The sequence below is a fragment of the Triturus cristatus genome, chromosome 2_1 (genome assembly GCF_964204655.1).
Source record: "Triturus cristatus chromosome 2_1, aTriCri1.1, whole genome shotgun sequence".
NCBI classification, from domain to species: Eukaryota; Metazoa; Chordata; class Amphibia; order Caudata; family Salamandridae; genus Triturus; species Triturus cristatus.
In genome coordinates, this window is record NC_140581.1 from 425,166,794 (window position 1) to 425,180,684 (window position 13,891).

Here is a 13,891-nt window from a genome sequence, read left to right on the forward strand (position 1 = left end):
TGCACGGAGAGTTCCCGGACTTCCAAGTCCCATATCAGATATTCCCTCAGCCCTCCCAAATAATCGGAAGGGTTAAAATATTCCCCTAGATTTTGAAACTGTATGGATGTCATTAAGTAATTACCATGCCATTAGAAATTAGGTGTACTGGACCAGCAATGACTTTGACAAATTTTTGTATAAAGCCACATGATTTCTGAAAATACGAAAACCCTCAGAGGTTACTAGGGACTATCCAAGAAATATCAGGACCTTAAATTCCTGTTTTAGGTCTCGCCTGACCCAGCGCATGCGCTGGTCTGGCGAGACTTATTGAGAGGGCTCCAAAAAGTGCTACCAGGCCAGCCTAGAGCTAAAGTGCATGTGCGCGCGCACCGCGCTTTACCGCAATTACTTTCACTTTCCGCTTTGATGTTTGATCACTTTCACTTTCGCGGCCGCTTTGCATAGCCAATTAGTCTCGCTTTTGGGACCTTATAAGTATTTAGTTATGCAACTGTTGCATGGCTAAACACTTATAAGGTCCCAAATGTGAGTCCTATTGGCTATGCTAATGCTTGTTCATTTAGTGGCTTTATTCTGCACATGCTTACCATCCACTTTCCTTGTTTTCCAACTCCATTTGATATTAATTCCAATATTACAGCTAAATTGTAATTTCATTAACAATAAACATTTTAGTCAAATACCCTTTTTTTGCCTATCACTGAATTATTAGCAATATGTGTGTTAAAGGTTGCAGGTTTAGAAGGTATTGAAAGTACTACAGTTTTTCTTTTTCTTTTTTTTTTTTTGATATTCAAAAGTTTTTGGTTTCTTCCTGAACAAATTAATACATCAAACATACATAAAAATAAGTACAATACTACAAAATGTACTAAATATCAAGGAAAGAAGGGTAAATCAAAAAGAACATAAAACATATACTGACAATGAGCATCTACTTATGTACTGCAACGACATAGTCCAGATGATTACCTATAGGAGAAATTAGGCAGAGAACAGGTCTAGGCCAAGCTTGAGCAGACTATGAGCTACTCCTCATTAAGGGTATATTTCATGGCAGTTTGTGTGATTCAAAATATATATCAAGACTATCCCACATATGTCTGAGGGGGGGTTTCCATGGTGAGTTTTGGAGGGCAATTGTGTCAGCGCCTCTGAGGTGGGAGACTCAGTTTAACCAGCATTTAAACAACGCTTTATTTGTATCCTTCCAGTTATTTAGTATGACTTTAACTGCTCCTATCAGGAGAAGGTCCAAAAGGGCCCTATCATTGTTGTTTAGGACTACCACATTAAGGGAGGCACATACCAATGTAAAGAGTTCCCTTTTAAGGGAGCATGAGAGAAGTTTTAAGATAAAATCAAAAATACCGTCCCAGAAATGTTTTAAGCATTTGCAATAGAATAGCAGGTGTGCTAGGTCTCCTGTATCCTCCTTACAGTTCCAACACTTGGAATCCTCTCTAATCTTGGGTAGGTGTAGGTGAGCTGGTGTTCAATATGCTTTGTGTAAGAGACAAAATTTTGTCTGTGAAAGGGCTGGAGAAATTTTATTTTTAGAGACTTTTCCTAATAGGAGGTGAGCTTTTTATTGAGGTTTGAATGTTTAGGGCAAAGTAATTTATAAATTCAGGATACTTGGTGGCCCAGTTTATTTATTTTCTCTATGTATTGTGGGAGGGAAGGGGAAGAAGACAATAGGTTAGCTTTCGTGATTGCTGCCTTAATTTTTAGGAATCTGTAGAATTCCCTATGGTCTAGATTACATTTTGTCTGTAGGTTTTTAAAGTAGATGACCTCTACCGGGTCTACCAGTTGGTGAGGAAAGGAGATACCCTTGTCAATGCATGTACTTTAGTGTATGGTGCTCCCCCTATATTGTATTTTATGGTTGTCCCACAGTGACTCTAAGTGCGAATACCTTATACTAACATCTAGATTTTTATCTAATTTCAGAAGGGCGTATTTTGTGTTCTTAAATATAGATTTTGAACAGCTGATATTTGTAAGTTTGGAGGTAAGTAGTACAGCTGGGGCAAAATTGCTGAGCAACGATTTCTCGATCTCTAGCCAGACTGGAGTATATCCCACGGGAGGAACAAACCAATACGAGCCCTGTTTTGCTAAGAACGCCGTTTGGTAGAGTTTAAAGTCGGTCAAATGTACTCCTCCAAGAGATTTGTCCAGCCTGAGTTTTTTCAGACTCATTCTAGCCTTTTTTCCCTGCCATAGGAACTTGGAGATGAGGATATCTAGCTTCCGATTGAACTCCTCGGTCAGTGTAAGAGGGAGCATGCTTATTAGGTAGCTCACTAGTGGCATAATCATCATCTTGATGGTTTCGATTCTCCCCCACCATGTGATGAATCTTGGGGACCATGTGTCTAGAAGTTTTTTACATTTCTCCAGAGTTGTGGTTTCATTTCGTTGTAAAGATTCTAGGATAGTACTGTCAAATTCCATCCCTAGGTATTTAATGAATCCCGGCTGCCAGGCGAGGCCCGAGTCACCTAGTATCTGTCTAGTGCAATATATATTGAGGGGTTTGACTTCTGACTTATCTCTGTTCAGTTTGTAGCCAGAGTGGGACGAGTAGACTTCTATGGTTTGCATCAGGGCTGTAACGGAAGGGCATGGGTCCTCCGTGACTATGAGAATGTCGTCCGCGTAAGCGGCCAGTTTCACCCGGAGATCTTTAAAGCTTACACCTTTTATTTCATGGTTCTGTTTAATATCTTGAAGTAATGGTTCAAGGGCTAGGAGAAAGAGGGAAAGGGTAAGGGGGCAACCTTGTCTAGTGCCCTCCTCAAGTATAAAGGCATCAGATAAGGTTCCATTTATCGCAATGCGTGCAGTGGGTTCTGAATACATTGTCATAGCGACGAACGAGCTACCTAGATTGAAAGATAGCATGCAGTGTCTCAAGAATGACCATGAGACTCTGTCGAACGCCTTTTCCGCATCCAGGGTAATGGCACAAGACGGGTCAGGTTTTTGCTTTGCCTGTTCAAGAATGTGACATAGCAAGCAGGAGTTGTCGTTAGACATTCGGTTTTTGAAAAAACCTACTTGGGAGTTACTAATTATTTTAGGGAGGATCGCATTCAATCTTACTGCTAAACGTTTGGCGTAGATTTTGCAATCCACATTAATCAGTGAAATTAGTCTATAGTTTTTAGGCAAAAGTGGATCTTTCCCTTCTTCTGGAATGACAATGATAGTGGCTTCTTTCATTGACTTGGGAATACGGCCTTCCTGGGCAATGGTGTTAAAAACTTTTAACAGGGTTGGTTGAAGAGATTTGCCGAATGTTTTATAAAAAGATGCCGAGAATCCATCCGGACCTGGGGCTTTATTATCTTTCAAGGCTCTAATAGAGTTAAGTAATTCTATTTCTGTGATGGGTTTGCCCAGAGTGTCACCATCTGTCTTTGATAAGCGTGGAAGTTTTAGAGAATCAAGATATCTGGCGCATTCTTCCGAGTTTACAGTTTGTTTATTTTTATAAAGATCCTCATAGAAGGATTTAAAGGCGTTCAGAATCTCTTTTTGCTTATTTTGGATGGTGTTAGGAGTCTTTTATCGAGGAGATAGTGAACTGTCTCTGCTTGTGTTTAAAATAGGAGGCTAATAGTTTCCCTGCTCTGTTTACTTCACAAAGTTTCAGTGCCTTAAATTTGTTAATCCACACCCCGCCCTTTTACTTACTATTTTGTCATACAGATATTTTTTCTTTACCGGTTGGTCGAATATGTCTCTATTATCTATCGCATTGGCATGAGTTGATTCCAAGAGTTTAATCTCTTTTTATACAGCATTTAATTCAGAATTGAGTTTCCTATTAATTTGTGCATTGATTCCAATGAGACACCCCCTGATAGTTGCTTTTAGCGCATCCCACAAGGTGAACGTGGCTGTGTCTGGGAGATCATTGTGCATGATGTATTCATGTATAGCGCACTCTATCTGTTTTTTATCGGCTGGGTTGGAGAGTACCTCCTCATTAAATCGCCACCGTTTAGGGGAAAGTTTGGGGTGAGTGCCTGCTAGCTTTGTACTGATACAAAATGATCTGACAGTAGTATGGGGGCAATGTCTGTTTGGTCAATAAGATGGGTAAAGGCGCCTGATATTAAAATATAGTCAATCCTAGTATAGGAGTTGTGTGGGGCTGAATAAAAGGTATAATCTCGTGTGTCTGGGTGCTGAAGGCGCCAGGTGTCCTTGAGATTGAATTTGGAACAGATATTATGGAGAACCTTATGTGATCGGGTTGCTTGATACCTACATTTAAATTGTCGATCAATTAGGGGGTCAAGTGGTAGATTGAAATCCCTTCCTACTATGACGAGTTCGTCTTGGGGAAGGCTACTTATTGTTCCTGATATCTTTTCCCAGAAGCTGGGCTCATCAGAGTTAGGGCCATAAATATTGAGAACGTGGATTGCATCCTCCCCTTTCGTCAAATGTGTGATTAACAGTCTCCCTTCATCATCATGAGTGTGTGATATAGTAGATATGTTTGATTTTCTGGCTATGAGCATGATAACCCCTTTCTTCTTATGGTCGGCTGGCGAACAGGAAATATGGGAGATCCAGTTGTGTTTAATAAAACTGGTATCCTCTTCTGAGAGTTCCGTTTCTTGGAGAAGAAGAATATCTCCCTTTGTTTTGGCCAGGTAGTCAAAGACTTTCCGACGTTTAATAGGGTGGTTAAGCCCCTTCACATTTAGGGATACAATATTGATATCCTCTATTATTTGTTTATGTTGAGCCATCCTCTGTTCTATTGTTGGTTGACTGGTTGGGCAAACTCTTATGGACTGCGAATATTTCCCTCTGAGAGCCCCACATGAATACACTTAGCATCATAGGAACAAAAGGTCGGTGATGGTTTCTACCATTGCGGGCCATCTGGGCCCTAGCTATGAGTCTGTATCTAGAATGGAACATACTTGTCATTTCAGCAATTTCAAAAAGGCAAAAGAAAGAACATAGCACATACAATACATAATATACAAGAAAGACAACCACGTTTTTCCCCCTACCCCTGTCCCTCCTCCCCTCCCCCCACCTGCCCACCTGAAGAATTCGAGATTAGGAGCTGCGAAGGCAGATCTGTCAACTAGCAGCCGAGAGGGTATAAACTAGGTTAAATCTAATCTGGATGAATTTTAACTAGGATCTGTCCGGTTCTTAATAATTACCTGTAAGGAAGAAAGTGATTGAGTCACAGTGATGGACTCAGGCCACTGTTGGAACACCTTAAACAATGAGTGAGCCAATCCAGGAAAATATCAACATGCCCTGCCTAAATGTATTTGACCCCATCTCCCTAGAAGAGTCTCATCAGGCTATTCTTCTGAGTAAATCCGGATCTCCTTTTGATCCCTGCCCCCCTCGTTCCTACAAGCTTTGGTTAACGAGGTAAACCCTATCATCAACACCATTATTAATTCTTCACTTTCCTCGGCTGAAATCCCTAGTGAATGGAAGTTAGCAGCTGTCAAGCCCCTCCAAAAGAAACCCCTGCCTGATCCGACTATCCTCTCTAACCTCCGTCCTATCTCGCTGCTCCCGCTGTTGTTTAAATTGACTGAAGCATTTGTCAATAAACAACTTAAAGAATTTTTGGAAAAAAACAACATCTTGCATGCCAACCAATCTGGCTTTAGGGCTAATCATTCAACCGAATCTGCCCTTCTATTCACAGCAGAGACCCTACGAACGGCTCTGGACCAAGGGAAGAAGGCTGTCCTGATCTTGCTTGATCTGTCGGCAGCCTTCGACACGGTCTCGCACTCCATCCTGAGTGATCGTCTTTTCAACTCAGGAATAAGAGAGGTGCCGTTGACTTGGTTCAAGAACTTTCTTGGCCACAGACGTCAAGTTACAGTGCTAGGGGAATTCAGCTCCGAGGAAAAATACATCAGCGCAGGGGTCCCACAGGGCTCTAGTCTTAGCCCTGTACTCTTCAATCTATATATGGTTCCCCTGATCGAGCTTATTTCCTCCTATCAGATCAGCACAATCTCATACGCCGATGATACGCAGCTCATTCTGGTGTTGGACAGAGAGCTGCCTGGAGCTGAAGAGAACCTTAAAAACTGCCTCACTGCCACTTTTGAGTGGATGAAGTGCAACCATCTTAAATGCTATTCGGGGAAAACCGAAATCATGCCTTTCGGCCCACAAAATTTGTTTTCTCCCAAACAATGGTGGCCTGAAGACGCCGAAGCCCCCCCAAACACCATATCCTCTGCCCGTAACCTAGGCATCAAGTTCGATGATGCTTTATCATTTAAGCAACAAGCAGTGGCCGTGGCAGGCACTTGCTTTCATATCATTAGAACCCTCAGAAAGTTCTTTGACCTCCTTCCAAGGAAAGCAGTAGCGGTTGCACTCATAACATCTAGGCTGGACTACTGTAACAGCCTGTATGCAGGAGCAAATAAATCTGTACTCCACCGACTACAGATGGTCCAGCATGCAACCGCCCGTCTGGTCCTGTACTGGCCTAGAAAGTCTTCGGCATCGGCAGCCCTCACTATTCTCCATTGGTTACCAATACATAAGCGTATCCTCTTCAAAATCCTGGTCATCACTTTTAGAGCCTTTCACTCGCGAGGACCCAGGTACTTGTCCAACAGCTTTAGGCGCTATCATCCTGCCCGCAGCCTAAGGTCCTCTAATCAAAATCTCCTAGTGATCCCTAAATTCAGGCTCTCTGGCAAGGGCGGGAAATCCTTCGCTGTAATCGGCTCCAGGGCATGGAATAAATTGCCACCTCAGCTTCGGCAAATTTCAACAGAAAAACTCTTCAGGAAAGCCCTGAAGACTTGGGTATTCTCCCTTACAGACACTGCATGCAAAGCCTTAGTATAATATGCACAGGATCCCTCGAACAACAGCAGTAGCCAACATGTTCCATTTATGTTGACATCTAGCGCCAAGATGCTCCCTGGAGTGATAGCTGCGCTATATAAATGTACTTTCCATTCCATTCCAATGTTTAAAATTGTTATACTTGTAAAATAAGACAATTGCAACACCTGTTCAAGAGAGGTGACGCACATGTATTAATGTGAAAGAACCCACCACCTCCACTTATTGCATTGTTCTCAATGGATGTTAGGAACAGAACGAACCTATCTCACGAAGTCATAATCTACCTAAGTACACTTGGTGAAAGTGCTACAGTTTTGATGAATGATGTTGCTAATTACTGTTTCTTAGACTTTAGTGCCCACTTCACATAGTTTGAATTCAAGGCCTTTGCAAACCTAACGGAAAAATTGATGTTGGGAAATAAACAGTCCAAAGGACCAACTCTGCCTTCGTTTTTAATCAAAACAGTGCTAGGAAACAAAGTAAGAAGGTTTTGAACAGTAAAAGAAATGAAATAGTGTCAAAGTAGGAATGAAGCTGTCCAGAGAATAGAAAAGATTGTCAGGTATAGGTCATAATAAATACTAATACATGAAGTAAATGAGTAATAGGACCGATGGGGAGAATAAGGTGAGTAGCAATAGGAGAAAGGAGATTTAATCGGAGCATTAAATAGAGTAATGTAGTAAACTCTGTAGGAAGGAGTAAAACGGTAAAGAGGCAAAGAAATTTAACAAAAAGACACACCGGTGAGTGACTGAATTATGTGGCATAATGTGGGGATAGGGAGATTAAAAGTAGCTGGAGAATTGCCATTAATAGCAAAGCAGGGATTAATGGGTGGCTGTCAAAATGAGTATGAAGGGAGTGGATCCAAAAAGGGGACTTTAACAAGATAAGCGAAAGAGACCCAGATGGTTAATAAAGGTTGAGAAAAAATACTGTCTGATTAGGCCGGAAGCCACAGGACCAGGGAGAAATGGGGAGCCTGGAAAACAATAGAAACCTGAGGTTTATGCTATGGGAGGACATCATTTAAACTACTCTTCAGGTACCGTAGAAGTGCAGTCTCAGTTGCCTACGTGGCAGGTGGAAACTGGTGAAGACATGGAGCATGACGGCTACCCACAGCAGGCCCAGAGTGTTTTGAGTATAAGCCCAGAAAACAAACTCCTCCTTACAGACCTTTACTGCTGGATCAAGATGGGCAAAAATCTGATTCACATTACATACTACGTGGTGTCGTTAAAAAATCCATAATACTAACTAAAAGGAAGTGGTGGAAGGAGGTATCAGGACCTATCACATCTAAAAGACACGTACAATAAGTAGCCATGAGAACAGAATGGAAATATTTCAGGAGCTATACAAAGAAAAAAAATCAAAATAACAAATGTAATTGAACGTACAAAAGATGCTGCCAGAGTAAATTTGCAAAACCTCATTCCCAACCCAAAGGAATCTGGCAGAAGCAGAGATCAACAGCCAGGGAAGTCATCCAGAGGTGTGTGAAATTATGTTTTGATATAACACCTAACATCTCTACAGGTAAAGATGCTAGTCACCAAATGACAAGGACAAAGGCATCCCTGAAAAGACGTGTTCCACTACCAGCATTGATAAAAAGTCATATTGTGGATATTACTAATTATTCCTTATTATCACCTTTTACTTGTGCAATAGAAAATGAAGTGGAATGCTGGCTTTCAAGTGCGAATGTCATCCACCTGGTGTTGCTAACATGCAAGAAATAAGACAGTGAATGAATCCAGCGGGCAACACCTATACATGAAAGAAGATCCTTTTCATGGGCAAAAGCCAAATTGCTGAATCTTCCCCCCTCATAGACCATCCATGTAACTTAAACCTCACTAACTGACCATGAGAACAGGGTAACAGCTTGCGCCATCAGTGTACCAACAATCTAAGCCACCTCTTCCATTTGAGTGAACTTGATCATCGCTTGCTTGCACATTGATATCTGGATTGCAGTGAGATAATTTGCCAGTCTAGTTTAAAATCCTAAGCATATATATTAAAATGGCAGATAGAGTGCTTCTCTGTGTGCATTTAATCCAATCGTATGCAAATATTCAGTAATTTTCATCTAGAAAGGTCCTCAATTGGCATTACATCTGCAAATTGCAGCTCAGAAATTTGTCAAAAGGAGATTTTATCTTACAGGTGCATAGCCTCCAAAATAAGTGAAAGACTAAGCCTCAACCAGCTTTTCAAAGGTTCCACATGTCTACCTTGATTTTTGCACACTATATTAAAATGAAATAATTCTAAATTTATAATCCCTCGAAATCCCCAAAGGCCATATCGAACTGCCTACGATGCTGGGTGACACCAGCACACCTGACTCATATGCTTTTGGACTAAAGTGCTTACCACACTCATTCAGCTTGTGAAGCGAAAGCTCCAACACTCTTCTGGAGACATCCAGCTACCCCAGACCCTAAAAGGCCAAACTGTCTGACAGGTTCCTTCACCCTCCTTCTAGCACGCGGAGCTATCACCCTGTGTTGGAAATCCTCAAACCTCCACCCCGTTGTTGTCTTGGCATTATGATCTCCAACATTGGGCTCAGGCAGAGGACACCTCCTTACTTAGGAAAACCGAGGACTAGCCAGGTCCCAATTGCTGACCTATGGCATCCTTTGCTACCTGTACATAAACTGATGATTTCTAATGACGATTTCCCGTCCTGAAGGGGGACACACCTGATAAAAGATGCTGCACCCCTTCTCCCTGCTGCACCTGGATCTGGTTTCTTACTTTTCGCTCTCCCCTCCCCCACTAGACCACTGTAACTTCAGATAATATTGCGATACAGCCCACCCCTTGAACTGTATCATCCGTTATCTCCATCACACCGTGCTTCATGTCCTCTATTGTTTTTGTAAACTAACTGTGACCCACCCCCGTTGCAGAGCCATCATCTGTCAGGCATCATCTGCCCATATGCAAGTACTTAATTGTTACATGTACTACTGCCACGCTTTGTCAATACTATGCAAAAATCAATAAAACAGCTTTGGAAAAAAAATATATCTCTCAATCGTACTGATCGCACACCGCTTCTCTAATTAAAAATATTTCCCATTACTTTCAGTCAGACTGGGGAGTATTTCTCTATGTACATTTGCCAATTTCGGAGGGGAAACAATCACTTCTTAAAAGGGGTGGTTTTCAAGGAGGTGTGTCTGTCTGTCTATCTCACACATTTCAGCCCATGGAGTAGTTGTGCCCCCTGTGTGGATGGTTTGAACCACTTAATATTTGGAACTGTCACAACTTTATAAAAGTGGTTTGATGATGAGACCAATGTCCTAAGCATGTGTGCTCCATGATTCAGCTGTATCTTAAAATAGCAATGTCTTCATTGATGAAGTAGGGAATATTGGCTTCTGTATCACCATGCATATAAAATCAAAGTTTGTCTGTACTCCGACAAGGTAATGTCCTAGTGCTGGCTCAAAAATGTAGCCATTAAAAAAATGGAGAGCCTGCTTTTGTCTTACCTGGACCAAGTGTTGTCTTTTGTTCCTCTTTTGCGAAAGGTCTAGAGTCATGTGGGTTCATGCAGATCCCATCTACAAGCAATTAATTGATGCCAATCAGAATACTGACATGTATTTCCCCTGTTAATGGGCTCCTAGACTTGTTCTATTACACTCCCCCATCACTGAGACCAGGTTGGTAATGTTTGACTCAGTGACTGGTAACATCCAGTGCTGCTATGTGGCATCTCACTTGTGCTTTTACAGAAGGGGTTCAACAAGTGCCAAAAGTATTTTCATATGCCATGTTGTGCTGGCCTAATGAGCGTTCCTAAGTTAGAGGGAAATGCCCAGTCGTCGATCACTGTGCCACATGGATTCAGAAAGTATCTACCGCTGAATCCCGTCAAGGGCAAAGCGGACCTGGAATTACTTGTGTTCAGAGAGGATGTGATGGTTTTTTTATTTTTATACATTTATTTTTTATTATTGTATATATCCAATAAACAACCAAATATACAATACATCAAATCGTCTGCAGTAGCAGTGGTTCATGTAACAGAATACATAACTTTCGTCAGTCAATAACTGAACAAAAACAACATGGAATCATCAAATCAAATCAGGTGTTTGTTAAGCATGACTACTCACCCTTAAGGGTCTCAAGGCGCTGAGAGGGGGTTCGCAGGTTCCAGTCCATCAAGGAGGGGATCTGTCGAAGAGCCAGGTTAGCCAGGTTTTGAGGTTTCTTGCGAAGATGGGGAGCGAGGTTATCTGTCTGAGGTGGAGCGGAAGATCGTTCCAGGCTCTGGCCGCGCAGAAGGAGAAGGAGAGGCCTCCCGATCTGGTTGTTCTGGTGCGGGGGACCACGGCGTAGGAGAGCTGGGCTGATCGTAGGGTCCTTTGGGGTGCGGGGAATTTGATTCGGCTATTCAGGTATGCTGGTCCGGTGTCGTGGAGGGCCTTGTGAGCATGGGTTAGCATCTTGAAGGTGACTCTAGCTTCGATGGGAAGCCAGTGGAGTGTGCGCAGGTGCTGGGAGATGTGGCAGTGTCTTGGCAGGTTCAGAACCAGTCTTGCGGCAGCGATGTTCTGTAGCTTGCGGGTGAGGTTTTTGTTTATTCCGGCATAGAGTGCGTTGCCGTAGTCGAGCCTGCTGGTGATCAGGCAGGGCGTGAGTGATGGTCTTTTTGTGTTCGAGGGTGATCCATTTGAAGGTCTTACGTAGGAGGCGGAGGGTGTGGAATCAGTAGGACGAGACGGAGTTGATCTGGCGGTCGATTTTGAGCTCTGAGTCCAGGATGATTCCCAGGTTGCGTGCGTGGTCCGTGGGGGTGGGTGGGCTTCCGAGGGCGGAGGGGCCACCAGGTGTCGTTCAAGGTGTCTGGGTTTGGGCCCATGATGAGTGCTTCCATTTTGTTGGTGTTTAGTTGTAGGCAGCTGTTTTTCATCCATTTGGCGACGGCTTCCATGCTGTCTCGAAATTTGTGTCTGGAGGTGTTGGGTTAGTTGGACAGGGAGAGGATGAGTTGGGTTTCGTCTGCGTATGACACAATGTTGAGTCCGTAGGTTCTGACGATGGGGGCGAGTGGAGCCATGTAGACGTTGAAGAGCGCAGGGCTGAGGGAGGACCCCTGGGGGACTCCGCAGGTGGTAGGTGTAGGGTCCGAGAAGAAAGGGGGGAGTCTGACCAGCTGCGTTCTGCCGGAGAAGGAGCAGATCCAGTCGAGGGCCTTGTCTTGGATCCCTGCTTTGTGGAGTCTGCGTATTAGGGCGCGGTGAGAGACTGAGTCAAACGCCACTGAGAGGTCGAGGAGGATGAGGGCTTCTGTTTCTCTTTTGTCCAGTAAGGTACGGATGTCGTCTGTTGCGGCGAGGAGGGCGGTTTCCGTACTGTGGTTTTTTCTGAAGTCGAGTTGGGAGGAGTCGAGGATGTTGTGCTCTTCGATGAATGTGGCGAGTTGGCTGTTGATGGCTTTCTGGATGACTTTCGCTGGGAACGGGAGCAGGGAGATGGGTCTGTAGTTTTTGAGGTCGGTGGGGTCTGCCGAGGGTTTCTTCAGGAGGGGGTTGATCTCAGCGTCTTTCCAGTCATCAGGGAACGAGGCGGTTGCCAGGGAGCGGTTGATGGTGTGGCAGAGCATGGGTGCCATGGTGTCGGCGGCTCTGTTGAAAATGTGGTGGTGGCAGGGATCCGTGGGGGCCCCGGAGTGGATTGACTTTATCGTCTTCAGTGTGTCTTCGGTGGTGAGGGCTGTCCAGTTGTCGATCGCTGGCTTCAGGGTGTCGGGGTGGTTGGTGAGGGTTCAGTGTGTTGGTTGTCTTCGTCGAAGTTGTCCTAGATGCTCTTGATTTTGTGGTGGGAAAAGGTGCTGAGGTCTTGTGAGGGAGGGATGTCGGTGGACTCGCTGTTGGGTTGGGCGAACTCCTTAATGATGTGTAAGAGTTCTTTGCTGTTGTGTGCATGAGTGGAGATTCTGTCTTCAATCGCTTTTTTCTGATGAGTTGGTGGTGGGCGTTGGTGGCGGCTCTGAAGTATTTGCGGTCTTCTGTGGATTTGGTGTTCCTCCAGGCTTTTTCGAGGCGGCGGCAAGTGCGTCTGGACTCTCGTAGTTCGGGGTGAACCATCTAGCTTTCTTGGCGTGAGTGTTGTTGTTTTTCTTGAGTGGGGCTATGGTGTTGGCGCTGTCGGAGATCCCTCTGTGCATGGTTCGGGCTGCGGTGTTGGCTTTGTCGTTTTCTGCGATGGTTTTGGTGGAGTTGCTGAGTGATAAGGTTAGCTGGTCGTCGGTGATTCTGGTCCAGTTTCTTCGTAGGAGCAGGTGCTGGTGTCTGTGGATGGTGGGTGTTCTGAAGGTGAAGTGGACTCATCGATGGTCAGTCCATGGGAGTTCTATGTTGTGGCTGAAGGTGATGGAGTTTCCTGTTGTGAAGAGGGGGTCAAGGGTGTTTCCTGCTGAGTGTGTGGGTACGCTCACAATTTGGTGGAGTCCAATGTTGTGGGGGTTGTCCAGGAGGGATGTGGTGCTGGGGTCCAGTTGGTTGTCCAGGTGGAAGTTGAGGTCTCCCAGTAGTTGGTGGACGCGATGGCATGCGGGGAGATGATGTCCGTGATGGAGTTGGCAAAAAAGTCCGCGGGGTCCAGTGAGTCTGTAGATGAGGGTTCCTCGGAGGGTGGAGGTAGGGCTGGCCAATATCTTGAAGTGAAGGCGGAGGGTGGATTTGTGGACGATGGCGATTCCTCCTCCCGGGCGGGTGGGGCGGTCCTTCCTGGAGATCTTGTATCCTTGGGGAATGGCAATGGCGATCCCGATGTGGTGTTGGTCCAGGTTTCAGTAAAGAATGCTACGTCCGGGGTAGTGCTGTCGAGGAGGTCCCAGGCTGAATAATTATACAGTTCCAGGCCATATGTGAAAAGTCGGCTTCCAATGTCGCACTTGGCGCAAGCCCTAGGGGTGCTAGAATTCATCCTGGATAGTAACTGCGAGGTA

At 44.4% G+C, this 13,891-nt stretch overlaps 1 protein-coding gene across 2 annotated transcripts in view; it reads left to right on the top strand.

The window, feature by feature from the left end:
- Window positions 1–13,891, top strand: part of ERBIN (erbb2 interacting protein) — a 710,320-nt gene that overhangs the window by 682,962 nt on the left and 13,467 nt on the right. The gene's annotated exons all lie outside the window — the stretch shown is intronic.